This window comes from Centruroides vittatus, unplaced genomic scaffold, assembly GCF_030686945.1.
Source record: "Centruroides vittatus isolate TY-2023 unplaced genomic scaffold, ASM3068694v2 contig_717, whole genome shotgun sequence".
NCBI classification, from domain to species: Eukaryota; Metazoa; Arthropoda; class Arachnida; order Scorpiones; family Buthidae; genus Centruroides; species Centruroides vittatus.
The window spans coordinates 4,670,119-4,686,446 of record NW_027122456.1 but is presented as its reverse complement, the minus strand read 5'-3'; positions in this window follow the sequence as shown (position 1 = coordinate 4,686,446).

Below are 16,328 nucleotides of genomic sequence, written 5' to 3'. Positions count from 1 at the left end.
AACCCATAATGGGCCTACTAAAAGAGGCCCTCTTAGTGCCCACAGGGCGGAAAGAGTTTAAAAAAAAAAGCAAGTCCATTATGGGTTAGTCCAAGCCCACAATAGGGCGACCAAGTAATGAGGAACTGGGCCCGACATATCTGGACGGACCGCCACCGGCCGAAAAGTTCTTAGGAATTTATCGGCCGGTACGGATTTAATCTCTGGTTCCCCAAAGCAGCAGGCTGTCACCACGACCGCTCGGCTATCCGGCCGTCACACAAGAGTAGTTGAAGATGTTAAAATATGGAAGTGTGGCTGTACGCCATATTTTTGTACATATGAATTTTAGATTTAATTAGTTTTAATAATTTTCTCTCCTTCTTAACCCTTCTTTCTAATTTCCTTTGTCCATTGTTCTGGCTTCTGGGAACGCGGGCTTCCCACTCCCCACCCACCAGGGGGTCGTGTGGAACAAAGAGTTCGAGTGGAGGACGAGTAAAATCTGGGTCATCGAAGAGTCACTTTTTCTCCGGCCGGACACGAGGAAGCACGGACGAGAACGGCGAGCTCGTGAGACGGAATTCTACGAGGGCCGAATAGAGAGCCGTGAGGTGAGGATCCGGACCGTAGAGTCAAAGACACTGACAAGAAATTATCCTAAAAGGTATTTTTACAACGTTGACGAACCCAGAGATACGCAGAATAAACCACCAGCCGGAATCGGAGTTCAGCGAGAACAAGGGTACCCCACTATCCTATCAATTCTTCTCACTTCCTACTTTTATACTTTTCTATCCTTTTAGGTTTAAGTTAGTTAAGAATCGCGCGGGTTTTATTGTTACAATCGGACAACAAGAGAAGTTGGACTGAGGGAATCCACAAAGAACTTTTTGTATATATTATTAATCGCGAAATTAAATTTGTTTTAATTGAATTCACGTGTCTGTGTATTCCTATCGCGCTTCACACTTTACATTGGCGTCCGCGACAGGATTCCCTCCTCGTTGATCCAATTCTCTGTATAGCTGTACTGATTATCAGCCATCGTTGTAAGTTATATGGAGGACAAAGGTACTCCCAGTATGAGTTTGGTGGCAGAAAGCCACAGTGAGAACCCCCCACTCGTGGTTACTGGATTCTTAGGGATGATCCCCACTTTCTCAAATTCGCCTAACGACACGGTAAATATAAATCAACTATTTAGAACCATTGATAATGTGGCTAAGTTAGCCCAATGGGGGGACGAGGTTAAGGTGGCTGCGTTGCAAGCTAAACTAAAAGGTGAACCATTAAACACTTTCTTTTGTTTATTGGAGCAATCGCCTGCACCAACGTTTAAGGAAATTGAGCAAGATCTAATTAAATGTTTCCAGAAGCACGAAGGGAAAGGAAGGGGCTTACTCGATCAATTACTAAATTTGAGGCAAGGAGGAAAGGAATTAGTCAGTGAGTATATCATTAGGACTAAAACCATAATGTCTAGGGCTATCCGGAGTAACCCAAATATCGTGACATTCAAAGATGAGATTATCAAGGAGAGGTTCATCAGGGGATTAGACATAAGTATCCGAAGTCACGTATGTCGCAGGGAACCTGCTACCTTAGAGAAAGCTTTCGAATGCGCTGAAAGGGAGGAAGAGCTAGAAAAGGAATGTAGTAATCCTAGAGACCTCAAAACGGTCTGTTATAACTCCCAAAGCGAAGTGGGTGCTGAATGTACTAGTCCTGAAGTAAACCCTGACAAGACTCCAAAAGATGAGGATCGGTTAGCCAATTTAGAAAAAGGGTTGAAAACCCTGTTCGAAATAGTTTCCAAGATGGCCGAAAACTCGACCCAGACTACTAAGTCGCCTAATATTAACAGCAGACTTTGTTTCGTTTGCAATAGCCCAAATCACTTGGCTAGGAAATGCCCCAAAAGAAATAGTCAGGATTTAAACTAGTCCGGGAACCTGATCAGGGTCAGTGTCGTGTTCCCATCCTCATCTTTAAACTGACCGAATTTTCATGTTCGGAGAGGGGACTCCCATTAATATGTGGCAGGGTAGTGGGGGTAGAGATTAAATTCTTAATTGACTCAGGTGCGGAAAGGTCTTTAGTTGATATAGCGCTGACTCAAAACGCGAAATTGGCTAAGTCCTTCCAGGTTGCAAGAAGGGGTGAGATCACCCATATCAGAGGTATCAACGGCACAATCTCCACATGTAAGGAAGTCCTAAAGGGATCGATAAGCTACAAGGATGAGATAATACCCGCTTCCCTTTGTTGTATGGAATTCCCGGATAGGCTAGAATACCAAGGGATCTTGGGGATGGATGTCATCAACTCAATCCCGTCATTGATAATTGATGGATGTACATTCATCAGTCGTGAAGCTAGAGTATTGAACCATAGTCCTCGCCCATCGATCATGTATTTCGATTGCTTAAGTAGTACTCTGGTTGGCACCGCCATAACTCCAGGAACTACAAAAATGAATGACGAAAATCAGGTGACTCGCGTCCTCGATAAGTATCCCGGTTTGTTTTCGGAGGGGGTCGAAGATTTGAAAGGCACCGATCTTTTTATGCACAGCCCTGAAATAGACACTAACCGGGTAATCAATACCCGTCAATACCGTATTCCGAATTGCTACCTTGCCGAGTTAAAAAAATTGACTGATGCATATCTTAAGGCAGGCATCATAGAGGAAAGCCATTCGGAATGGAATTCCCCCATCCATATTGTGAAGAAAACCTCGGGTGAAATCAGGATGACTTTGGACTTACGTAGGATTAATGACATAACGAAACCACAGGTGTTCCCGCTAAGTAGGGTGGACGAAATACTCACGACCTTCCATGGTAGCAAATACTTTTCCGTAATAGACCTCAAATCCGGTTACTTCCAGATCCCGCTTGACCCCAAGGTTAGGCATATATTTGCATTCACTACCCCTTGGTCCAAATATCAATTAACGCGTATCCCACAAGGGGGGAAGAACAGCGGTCGGTTCTTTCAATATTGTATGTCACGTCTCCTCGCCCCCTTCATCGGAAACAAATGTTATGTATTTCAGGATGATATCATCCTTTTTTCCCCTTCTCTGGAGGAGCATTTAAAACTTCTTGATCAAGTGATAGGGATCTTACATAAGGCAAATCTGAAGCTCCACCCTACCAAAAGCAAATTTTGTGTTAGAGAAATTAAATATTTAGGTCACATCATTAGTAGTGATGGTATATACCCTGACCCAGGCAACGTCGAAGCAATTAAGGAATGTAGAACCCCGCGTAATGTCAAAGAGGTTCGCAGTTTCCTCGGAATGGTCGGTTTTTTCCGCAATTTCATCCCCAATTTTTCCGAGATGGCGCTGCCCATGACTGAACTAACAAAAAAAGGGAAACATTTTGTTTGGGACAGTAATTGTCAGTCCAAGTTTATGAGGTTCAAGGAAGTTTTATCAAACCCCCCCCTTTTGGCACACCCAGATTTCTCTTCTCCATTTGTGCTATATACCGATGCCTCTGATAGTTGGCTAGGTGCCGTTTTGGGACAGCAACGGGATGAAGGCGTGGTCCCACTCGGATATTATAGCAGGAAGTTTAGGGGACCGGAATTGAGGTATTCAACGATCGAGAAGGAGTGCCTTGCGATTATTCTCTCTCTCCGGCACTTCAAATCGATAGTTCTAGGTCACGAAGTTTCTGTATATTCGGATCATAAGCCCTTATCTTACTTGAGGAGTATGAATAATCACAACGACAGATTAATGAGATGGGCCTTAGAATTGACGAATTACGATGTTACGATAGCTCATGTTAGGGGTAAACACAATCCGGTGGCCGACCTTTTGTCACGCCCGATATGTTGCGGAGAGAGACCTAACTTGGTCAACCAGTGTTTAGATGTGCATAGTCCCAGTTTCCACCATAGAGTAGTGGAATCACAAATGGAAGACGATTTTTTAAAAAAAATGAAACTAGGTCTTGCGAAGGCTCAAAGGAACATGCATCAGGGTCTTGCCGGAAAGGGTGTCCAGCCAGAATTCCAGTTGGAAGGAGGTGTGTTGGTCCACATTAAACCGGGAAGATATGGCCTATATAACTGGAAGCGGATATGTGTAGGTCAGAAAATGGGTGAAGAGGTTGTTAGAGCGTTCCATGAGTCGGGCCTTGGGGGGCACTTGGGCATAGAGAAGACTTGTAATACCGTTGACAGGCATTACTACATACGGGGTCTACAATCGGTAGTCCGATCGGTAGTGAGGGTGTGTAGGACATGTCAGAGGTTTAATTTACACAAGGGAAAGGAGCCGTTCCAAGAAACAGAGTTAGCTGGCTTCCCTTTTCAGAAGGTAGCTATAGATATAGTCGGCCCACTCATGGTTACTCCCAGCGGAAATCGGTACATTCTATCTATCATTGACGTTTTCACCAGGTATTCTGAAGCAATTCCTATTAAGGACCAGACTGCAAAGAACGTAGCAGACGCCATATTCCAGCATGTGATATGCCGTTACGGTTGCCCCGAAATTATTATCTCAGACCGGGGGGCTAATTTCACTTCTTCCACGTTTCAGGAATTATGTGGCATACTCCGTATCAAACATAAAATCACTACTGCTTACCGTCCGTGTGCGAACTCGGTTTGTGAGCGGTTTAATAAGTCTATATGTAGTATTATAGCTCGGATCTCCAGAGGAAGTAATGGGAAGTGGGATGAGCATCTTGCTCAGGCAGTGTTTGCTTATAATAACGCCACTCATGCATCCACCGGCGAATCCCCTGCCTTCCTTCTCTTCGGTTTTGACCCCAGGTTACCTCAGGTCTTTCCGACGGGCGTGCCGGCCCACCATAATTTGCATGATTATCGGAGGGAGCTGTTAGAAAAATTGAACACTGTTCGTAACTTGGCTTATTCACGGAGCAGGCAAAACAACTTAAAGAATAGGGAGCGGTGCAATATAAAAAGGAAAGGGCGTGGCTTTAGTGTTGGTGAGAGAGTGTGGCTGTTACGCAAGCACCAGGGTAGGAAGTTCGGAAAATTTTCCCCTAAGTATTCGGGTCCTTTCCGTATTACGAGAATTTTAGGTCCAGTAACCGCAGAGTTGGGTGGTAGTGATGGAAAGAAAAATTGTATTGTGCATTTCGATCGTTTGAAACCATATTATTCATATGCTGTATATAAAGGTCGAAACCATTACCGACCCAACAACAATGATTCCCCGGATATGTCTGATGATGATGGAGGTGATGAGATTGCATTACAGTACAGGAGACAGCCGATGATACCTATCAGGCGGCAAGAAGACGATGCATCACCAGAGAATCCCCTTGAATCGGATGACGAGCATCAAGCTGTTCCCGCAAGCGAGGGTCGATACCACCTTCGGAAAAGGAGAGTAGATTACTACAAACTCCATCATGGACTTTGAGCCTTTCCGATGGGGCGTATGTGGCTGTACGCCATATTTTTGTACATATGAATTTTAGATTTAATTAGTTTTAATAATTTTCTCTCCTTCTTAACCCTTCTTTCTAATTTCCTTTGTCCATTGTTCTGGCTTCTGGGAACGCGGGCTTCCCACTCCCCACCCACCAGGGGGTCGTGTGGAACAAAGAGTTCGAGTGGAGGACGAGTAAAATCTGGGTCATCGAAGAGTCACTTTTTCTCCGGCCGGACACGAGGAAGCACGGACGAGAACGGCGAGCTCGTGAGACGGAATTCTACGAGGGCCGAATAGAGAGCCGTGAGGTGAGGATCCGGACCGTAGAGTCAAAGACACTGACAAGAAATTATCCTAAAAGGTATTTTTACAACGTTGACGAACCCAGAGATACGCAGAATAAACCACCAGCCGGAATCGGAGTTCAGCGAGAACAAGGGTACCCCACTATCCTATCAATTCTTCTCACTTCCTACTTTTATACTTTTCTATCCTTTTAGGTTTAAGTTAGTTAAGAATCGCGCGGGTTTTATTGTTACAATCGGACAACAAGAGAAGTTGGACTGAGGGAATCCACAAAGAACTTATTTGTATATATTATTAATCGCGAAATTAAATTTGTTTTAATTGAATTCACGTGTCTGTGTATTCCTATCGCGCTTCACACCTTACAGAAGATATTGGAACATGTTATCAAAACATTTGTGATTGATTCTAATGTAGTTTTCAATTAAAATTTCAATCAAATTTAGTAGCTTTTATAATTCATTATTGAATTTAACGTTTTAAAACGTTTAAAATAAATTTAAGCTTAATTATACTGCTTTATATTGCACAAATCGATGTAGGAACAAAACTGCAACTTTAAAAAAATTTATAATTATTATTATACTTTCCTCATTTTTGATATTGATAACCTGGAACGCTAAGAGGATTTATTTAGGTTTTGACTTTTTCTACCGTATGGGCATTAATAAAGCATTTTTATCGTACCCACAATGGAGTCGGCTAGGTGGTGAGGGACGAGGCCGACTTATCCGGAACAGACCGTCTATGAAAATTCCTGATGTTGCTAATGAAAAGCGCATCATTTTCGGTTTTGTTATCGTCGTTCTTTATTTTTCTTGAGGAAATTTCGATGTTCTTCAAAATCGCGCTTTCTTGAAATGAATTCACTGAAATAAAAGAGAGTCGTTCTACATTTCAACTAGGAAAGATTTCATTTAGAATATTAATTTAGCTATAAGATTAGGGTTGCCATAAGTTCAAAACTAAAAATCGGGACAATGAAGTTGTATTGTGATAAAAATTGATGGATACCCCATTAGGAAAATAGTAGCTACTTTAGAAAATAAGTGAGTAACTATAATTAAATAAATTTTATTGAATTATCAATTACTAAACATTTATTATTATGTTACAAAATTTGCTTTAAAAGCTTTAACTAAGCTTTTGTTAGAAAATCCGGCTGCTCTATTGTGGACTTGGCCGAATCCATGGTAAACATGATTAAATAGTGTGCACAAAGTAAAAACAGCAAAAGACAAATAAAAAAGCTAGGCTATGGAAAGATGTAACCATTGATTAATCCTACGTCAATGATTGCAAGAAATTATAGATAGTTGTGAAGCCATTTCACAGCACTACACAAGGCTACATAACACGGCGCATGCTTCAAAGATTACTAAAGGCGTGCGCATATGAGATTGCGATAACAGTTGATACATGCATGCACGACAAAATTCTTATTTAACTTTTTTAAAAGACAAATCAGAGTATTTTTAATAAAAATGAACAAATCGGGACATTTCGGAAAAACTTTTCCAATCGAAACGAATGTTCCAAATCAGGAAGTACGGCGACCCTACATAAAATTCAATTTCGGAATTTTGTTAGTAGATTTATTAAAAAATAACTGAGAACATCCTTAGACAAAACTATTTTTGCAGCGATCACCATCCATGTCTATCAAGGCAAATGGTCTCAGGATTAAAATTTACCGCCAATAAAACTTTTATCCAACCTACGAAAATATAATTTCCATTAACTACATTTTTTTCAGTTGAATTCGTTTTTGTTAGAAATCCTAGAAAGCTAAGCTTCTTATTAATTAACAAAATACTTTCTAAGAAATGTGATAAATTCTCGTGAATTTAATTTATATGTAGGGTAACCTAAAACAAATGTACGAACAAAGGTTTTTTCGTAAACTAATGAATATGTTATTGTAAAAGCCTTACTGTCCTTAAATTCTAATATTATTGTTAATTGTCTACTTGGACTTTACTTATTAATAGGACTTTATACTGGTGTTTAAAGATTGGCACAGTGATGAGAGTTAGTTCAGGAAAGAACAAAATTTCTTTATTATATCACCTGTAGTAATAATTTCAGTACACATATTATACGTGTTTCGGGCTAGCATGCCCCTCATCAGCAGTATTACTAACAAACACTAAAAAGTAACAAAACAAACAAATAAGTTACTGTATAACTTAAAATTTCTTAGCAATAAAATACAATTTTAAAACTTACTGTAAATACATATTCCAATCCCGAGTATAACTGGATAATATTTCTCGTTTTACAATTAAACATTTCACTGTATAATTAAAATTAAATAAATAAAGTAAATAAAGACTGTTATTAACAGTTTTTATTTACTTTATTTAGAAATTATTTTATTAGTTTACAGAAATTATTACTACAGGTGATATAATAAAGAAATTTTGTTCTTTCCTGAACTAACTCTCATTACTGTGCCAATCTTTAAACACCAGTATAAAGTCCTATTAATAAGTAAAGTCCAAGTAGACAATTAACAATAATATAATGAATATGTTGATAACATCTCTACTTCAGTAGTAAATAAAATGGTGGACATGTAATACGTATTATGTGGACGTTCTTATTATGCGATAATTATTGTTTTATTATAATCTAACTCTTGTTTTATTATTTAAATCGAAGTGCTATTACTCGGCCCCTGATTAGTTTTTAGAAATTTTATTATCTTTGTAGTATTAAGTGTTTATTAATCTTCAAATGATATGTGTTTAAACACCGGTTATTTCTGTGAAGAAAGATGGGCAGAGTCAACGAGTATAAGTGGCGTTTTAGAGCAAAAGTACTCAACACACTACATTCACAGGTATTTACTGACGAAAATTTTCTTCAAGGCATGAATTTTCTGTCATCAACTCTATTCTCCTTGTCTATTTTTCAGTTTACCTCTATTGAGCGAAAAAAACTTCAATTAAAAACAAGTGAAAAATTTAATTTGAATAGTTATTAATTAAATAATTAATTGAATATATAGCCTATATTTTGACTAAAAAGCAAAATACGGTAAAAGTTTGATTTATGACTACCAGAGCCCGTAGCAATGTTTTTGACGTCTTTGGCAAATATCTAAACAGCTGCCCCTTTTTAACTTATTTTATCATAAGTAGCTGAATGATGAAGATCTGTATTGTACGAAATAATTTTATTTTAAATAAGAATTTATTATAGAAAATAAAACATACCGGTAAGTTCAAAATAAAATATACAATATATACAGGGTGGGCCTGAATACCTACAACTCCGATGTTCAGATATAGATGGTGCCACAATTTTTTAATTAAATATTCATAATTTAACGGAATTACTAGTGCCAGATCTTTGGTTCATCCATCAGGCTGCGTCGCAGCACCATTTCAACTATTAGTTTAAAAGAAGAATCACTGTGCACTGACGGGAAATTTCAGGGACATACTAGGGCCGGACGAATATGCAATAATAGCAATAGGACGAAAATAGCAAAGAGCGCGAGATATTTTTAGTTTTTTTAGTCCACGACGCATAAATGTTTGCCAGGTGTGAGAGGCGCTTGCTTACCTTTACACCTCGCGTCCTTGGTACTTGGCTCCGTTGCCAATACATTACAATGATTCTGATGATTACTTCGGTTACATGGTCACCCCTAAATTCTGAGAAAACGACACAAGTTTAAATATAAATCAAATTTCATCTTGGTGGCTACATGGTCAAGAACGTTCAATAGTGACACTTATCATCATTACGTGGCCATTAGAACAAAAAAAAAAAAAAAAAAAAAAAAACTCATGCGTTCCTAAACAAATTGTATTGTTTAAAGTCCTTTAAACAATAGCAATTTTTTAAAGGACTAAATTGCTAATTGCTATTTAGCTTTGCTAAATTGCTGTTAGGTATTTCAATTGCTGTCTGTTTGATCAATGAAATTGTGCCATTTCGTACCACCGAGTGATAATAGTAGGGTGAAATCACCAAACTCTCTATATGGTTTTCGTTTTAATGTTTGTTATATATCATAGTATTTGATTTATATAACTACAAAGGTTATCTTACGTAATGGTTTATCACACCGCGTGACTAATCTAACACATTTAAAAAATTTTTTAAATTGTGTACAGTAGAGGAATAAAGGTTTCAAATAACGGGCTAGTTATTTATAAATAATAAACTGAACTCCAAGCATACTATATATAGATTCGAAAAATGAAAGGTAAGAAAACGAATAAAATTCGATAATGATTCTACTCAAATGGCGGAATCGTCGTCAAATTACTTTTTTAAATGAACTGAGGTTTGTTGGTATAGTTTTAAAACAGTTTGCTGAGATCCCTACAAGAGATGAGGCTTCAAATAAAATAAATGTTCAAATAAAATAAAATAAAATAAATAAAATTTAATTTTTCGACTGTAAGTGACTGTAAGTAAAGTAATTTTTCGACTGTAAGATTTTTCGAAAAATTAAATTTGTTTCTAGAATTTAGTAAGAAAAACAATTATGCATTTTTCAATATTTTTATACAAAATTACATTTTGTACAAATATAACTATGTATATTGGCGGTATTGGTCTATATCATTGACAGGTCATTTGTAACACTCGAAGAAAAATATCGACGAGTCTGATGTAAAAGCCCGTTTAATTATTCACACTATTTTCCGACACTTGAACACTTTTGCATATCTAGTGACTTCTGTTTAATATTTTCTAAATTCTCCTGTCAAAATGCGGTACTGTATTTAAATAAAAACTGTATTATTATTTCATAAATATATTAATTTTGTTGGGGTATTGAATCCGTCTATGGGTACAAAACAATTCCGTTTGGTACTGTGTTGTACAGTACTTGAATACAGTACCAAAAGGAGCCCTGTACTGCACAATACAGTACAGGGTTCGTCGAGTATGTTCACTTGAACAAACCTTACTGAAACAGCTTGCGTTCATTTTACACGAACCCTGTATACTCCAATCTATTCTTTAGCGTTAATACATTATTCTGTACGAAAGTTTGAATTACCGTATATTGCAAATTACTAGTGTGTACAGTATTATGTAAATTATTTCGTTTACTTTTATAATCTGTATTGAACTTTCAACAGGATTCAACAAAGCACTCTAATTACAGTTCTGCATATCAATTTTTTCATAACACCGTCTAGGCGGCCACTTCTTCTTCGTTTACGGTTTCATACGGAGAATCTAGGCGGCCACCTCACTTATGTAAGTACCCCGTAGGTGATCACATAAGTGAGATTTTGCTGTATATAGGAAAAAACGGTATTATGACATATAAGTTTCTGTGGTTTATTAAAAAAAATTGGGCATGAATAGAGAAATGATATTATTTTTCCTATCTAAATATGAAGAGTTAGTTAAATAATAAAAAAATCTAATTATGAAATTTTATACAGTAATCTTTAAAAACTTATATTTAATAAAAAAATATATATATGTTTAGACTTGCTCTCGATCTGCCGAATATATATGAACAAATGCTGTTTTGTACTGAATATGAACTTTCCTTCTAATCACCTCATTACAGAAGATATGATTTTAAGTTTTATTCGGAATAGAGAGTTTAAGATCTTAAGATCATAAATACTTAACTTCATAAATAAACTATCATTAAATAAATGATAATTGAATCTATCTCGCTGCGCTGATATATTAATACTATTTGATTTTAAAAAACGAAGCTCCAAAGCTTCGCACACTATTAATAAACTGGAACATGATAAAGATTTAATGAAGGCGCGAAGGCACGAGTAACAACTAAAAAAAGGATTAAGAAAAAATCACCGCCAACGATCATATACAATCGTTTACTCTTCAACCTGATTATTAACTTAATTTGTGCTACAAAAAAACGCGAATCTTATTACAAATTATTAGATGCGGAACAGTTTTGAAAACAAAATTATCTGCATAAAAAGGCCAGAAAAGATATCTTCGATATTTTTAATATTTTACTACTTTCATCTTCGACGAAAGAATGAATATATGTTTTTGTATTGTCCTGTTTCGTGTTTTTGTGTTGTTTAATGGCTTATGATAAAGAAAAGCCGTCATATATAACATCACAATGAAAATAACTAAATTTGCTAAACAAATTTAGTTTTGTTTCTGTTTTGCTCTGCTGAACCAAGGAATTCATTTACATATTGCCACGCTACAATATAGTATTTTTTTGTGTACCAGTTTCTAGTTAAGCTTCGCAAATTATTCCCTATTTAATTAATACTGTACTTTTGTTTATAAAACGCGATGAAACTCGTTTATTTTAAAATTCTAATATTTTGTTGAAATCAGCTTTAAAAATGAAATTTGTTAATATTCTCAGTACATTTATTTCATAATAAAATGCGCGCTACTTATACGATAATTTTGAAATTTAAGATATTTCAAAACACAGGAATTTTGCGAATTATTTTGATTTTTATTTATAACTTTTATATAAAATACATTAATGATATTTAAAAAATTAACACGTTTAATAACAAGATAAATTTTATGATATTTAATACATAGAAATCCATTTAATCAAGTATTTGTTTTTGTCGCCATAAAAATAGTATTATGTCGAATAGGAAAAAAATGTATTTAATTCATTGTTTACTTTTCAAGTAGTATAAAAACAAATTTTATTTTTTTAAACTAGATTCTCATTAATTAAAGGCCATTATAGAAATGTTATAAAAAATTGCATTTGTTGTCCTTGACGGATTTTAACTTAAAATTCAATATCTTTTCTAAAGAAACAACTTCCTGCCGAAGTTTAATTAAGAAAAATAATTTAAAAAATTGAATTACATTTTTCAGTATTTTAGGAAGTGAAGCATATCTTAATAGAAATAACATGAAAAATAAATTTTATCGACATTTCGATATGGTTGTGTCAGTTGGGATCTTTGTGACTTACTTAATCAAATGTATCATTTATTACTTGAAGAATAAGATAATATCTATTACGTGCAATTTGTTTTCGCCATTATATCCTCTATCTTTGCGATCATTTACATAATTTCTATAGAATAAATATAATGTAAATTATCTTAATGCTCTGTTTTCCTTTTTCTAATGGTTTCAAAAGAGTTTAAAATGATTTTTTTTTTACATTTTTTTCTTCATTTGCCATATGCAGCAATGATTTCGTCGTCAATCAGACAACTAGTAAAAATAGAATGGCCTGTCCCCGTAAGGAACTATTCTTCTTTTATATTCTTTTTACTGAGTTTTACCTTTTAGTAACAGCGAATAAATCTGTAAAAATCACTTTCCCCCAATGCACCTAAAAATACTTTTTCCTAATCGATAAGAATGTTGAGTAGAGATAGTGATCACATGCTTTATAAGTTTTGCATTCAGCATTATCCTGTCAAGTAGGCATACCGTAAATATACTGATAGATATTGTATCATTCATTTGTACAAAGTAACTATTTTGTTAAAAATTATGATCATAAACATAACTTACAAATTAATTTTAAACCAAAAAATGATAGTTGAACTATGATATTGAGTAACACAGCCTATATTGATTGATGCTAAATAAGAAATGTCCTATCGAAACATCTAGAGAGAGGGGAGTGTAGAAAATGGAGTTGGGCGTGGCAGGCACCATTGACACATAAACTGCAAAATAATTAATTACAAAACTCTGCCATTAATTGCTTCCAACTATGTTTGTTGTCAATCCATAAAATTCATCGGTCCGAGATGTGGCAAATCTAATTGTTCTAAAACAATAAAATGAATATTTAAAAAACTTGTCCTCCAGAAAAATTACTTTCGAGTTTCGTTAAATACTCAAAAACTAAGACGACCTTCAAAATCGACATCTTTGAAAAATTTTATAGGCCAACAGCGAAAAATATGAAAGAGAAAGTCAACTTTCCTGTAACGATGTAATAGTAGCCATGTTTTTGCACATTTCCCATTAAGCAGACCGAGTTTGAAAATATTATGGCTAATTTAATTGGTTGAGAAAAAAGCATCATCGGTTGTAATCATTCAAGTATTGAAGAACCTCCCACTATTTTTTTTTACTACAAAACAATATTCAGTTCGAGTAACGTCGCAATGCGTGACGATTTCGACTGAAACTTCCTGGTGGCGACTCCCGCCAAAAAGATGCATCCTTCTTATAAAAGGTTTGTCGATATTAGAAAATATTCGAATAGCGGATCGATAATTCTACTATTTTCATCGTTCTCTTCAAAAAGTAAATATGGTAAGCGATAACTTTTATTTAATCACTTTTGCTCTTACAGACAAACGAATTTTTACAATCTTCTGTCGCAAAGACCTCAATAAGATTTTTGCCATAGAATGAGTAATATAACGTAATGAGTATTATAAGTAAAATCTTTGTGACAGTTAAAATTTGTTTCTTCTGTAAAGATTTCATATATTATACTCGTTGTAATACGGGTTAAAAGGCTAAAAGTTTTTCTATTTGTGTTTTAAATAATTTATTGCGAGAATTGTTGAAAGTGATATTTTACGAGTAGAAAGTAGTTTTATTATATATATATATATATATATATATATATATATATTCTTTTTATCCGTGTATAATCTATTTTTTCATCCAGAATTTCATTCGTTACAAAAGGATAATGGTGACACGCGTAAAAAACTTTCATGTGATAACGATGCCAATAAGAAGATTTAAATTTAAATCTTCTTACTGGAAGATTAAAACAATCTGAAACATCCGTTCAAAAATAGCATTTTGAAAGTAGAAGAATACAAATATTTTCCGTCACTTCTAGTGAATTAAGATTTTTTCTGCTTTAAATTCGTTGCGATCATAGATTAATTTTTCTGAATCAAAATACAGTAGTCTATTCTTTTCAGATATGTGTTTATCTTTTTTGATATTAAAATAATTTGTTTTTTAAATTTAAGTATAGAAATGAGTCATTTCGATTTTAATTACAATGTTTAATTTGGTAACCACTAAAATGGGGTTTATAGACCAATAAACGAATTTGTTATGACTTTCTAATCCAACATTCAGCAGGTGCCAATAGGTGATTATATCAGGCAAATATTGTTAACTTTAGCTTTACGTTAATTACAATGTTCTTTTTACAGCGCTTAATTCTTACGTTGGGACTTTTCTTGTGTGTTGTCAGTACGTGCCTAACATGGGAGAAATTCGAAACTGCTGCTTCCCACGGCCATTATTATCATCATCATGGTCATGGTTATCGCGGCCATGACCATGATGATCATCACGACGACCATCATCACGACCATCATCACGACGACCATCATGACGATCACCACGACGATCACCACGACGATCATCATGACGATCACCACGACGATCATCATGATGACCACCACGACGATCATCACGACGATCATCATGATGACCACCACGACGATCATCACGACGATCATCATGATGACCACCATGACGATCATCATCATGACGATCATCATCATGACCACCACGATGATCACCACGACGATCATCACCATGACGATCATCACCACGATCACGACCATCATCATGATCACGATCATCACCACGATCATGAGCATCATCATGAGCATCATCATGATGACCATCATGGCGACCATCATGACGACCATCACGACGACCATCACGACGACCATCACGGTCATCATCACCATCGCTATCATCCACATCATCATTATCATCATCATCCTCTTCACCATCGCCACTATGATGGTCATCATCACCACCTCTTCCATCATCACAAATAATGATTACAATAGAATCAGCTCAAAATCTAAATTTTCAAGGATTATGTTTCTTCGAAATTATCTTTAATAAAGCAAACTCAATAAATTTGACTTCTGTTAATGAAGTATTAAGCTTAATGATTTAAGTATATCTCACCGGAGACCAGAATTTTAATGGAATATTGATCTCTTCTCAGCAATATCTCATCATCAAATATTAACGGACTTATAATGTCATAAATATCGCTTATAAATTTATTGTTATTTACGTTTAAATTTGCTATAATTTGAGTGTGAAATATCTGATGTCACTCCGTAGTATTTAAATACACGTAAATGGCAACTATGAATTGATGTGCTCAAATTATTCTATGAAGATGATTCTCTGTAAATCAAGTATAGACAACAACTTCAGATTTAATATTTATTTATTTGCGTTTAAAGTTTTAACTGTCAATTTTTCGACTATGAATAATATAAAGATACTTCAATTCTATTTATATGCAGAGTATTGTTTTTGAAAAATTGAGGTTTAATTAAGAGAGTTTTTAAGATGCCTTGAATATGAGTAATTGATTTCAAGATAATTTAATATCTGTCATTAAAAAAGTACTTAAGTTATTATTACTGAAAATGATAACTAAATGATTAATGGTTATTAATAATTTGGAAATCAGTAATTCGTTCAGGATTCACAAATCATTCATGGATCTAGAATTCATTCATACTTGAAGCGTGCAATGCCATAAGGTTGTAAATGCCATTTTTCTCAAAATACGTTTTATTGAAGAAACGAATTTTAAATGCAATGTTTTTTCTTACAAAAAAATATTGTGGCAATTATGGCGCTCTAAATGGCTATATTTTGAAGATGAATTTAT